Source organism: Asparagus officinalis, chromosome 7 (assembly GCF_001876935.1).
Source record: "Asparagus officinalis chromosome 7, Aspof.V1, whole genome shotgun sequence".
Taxonomy (NCBI): Eukaryota; Viridiplantae; Streptophyta; class Magnoliopsida; order Asparagales; family Asparagaceae; genus Asparagus; species Asparagus officinalis.
In genome coordinates this window covers 23,367,511-23,368,440 of record NC_033800.1, presented here as the reverse complement: position 1 = coordinate 23,368,440, position 930 = coordinate 23,367,511, and positions in this window count along the sequence as shown.

Genomic DNA, 930 nt, shown 5'->3' with positions numbered 1-930 from the left:
GAACTTCTCAGAAATGGATCAAATGGATCAATAATATTTATCTTTTGACTGATTACATATTTTTGCTTTAGAAAAAACTCAAATAAAATCTCGGTTCACATGACAGTATTTTTAATGAACAACAATGCCTCTTGCCTGTGAAGGGAGCTTGTTTATCGTGACTTAGATAATATCTAAAGATGATCAATAAAACTAAAAGATATTAGAACAAAAGAACCAAACAAAGAGTTAAAAATATTTCTTATGTGTTGAAACTAATCCAAATTCAATTAGGTTATCATTAGTAGTTAGTTCGATATTAAGTTAAAAATATTTATTTATTTATTAATGTTTCTAATATGTGGCATTCTGTTCCAACTGTTTTTGAAGTTCATCATCCGAGTCATTTTAGATATGTAGTCTGACGAAATTCTTTAATTTACAATCTGTGGTCTGACGAAATTCTTTAATTTTGAGAAGCTTCTCGTGGTTCAAAATTCTTACATCTTCTGTGTTCTTGAATTTTAATTTTAATTTCTAAAATTTTGCATGTGTTGTGTAATTTCTTTAATTTTTTATTTAACTGTTTGATGTATTTTCAATCTTTGGATGATGTAATTATACTAATGGAAATTGTTTAATATTGTTTAGGTCAATTTCAATATGGTTGATGTTCTTGTAGATGGTTTGATGACTAAAAATGTGGAAGGAAGTGGATTTGTTGATTGTAGTAATACAGAGCATGAGTTGGAGCAAGAGAAAATTAATCATGTTAATTCTATTGATAATGACAAGTCCAATATTGTGGAACCATGGATTAGATTAGAATTTCCCACATATACTGCTACGTATGATTATTACAATGATTATGCAAAAATAAAAGGATTCAGTATTCGCATAAGCTCATGCAATTACTCTAGGAAAGAAGGAAAAGAACTCATATAAAAAAAA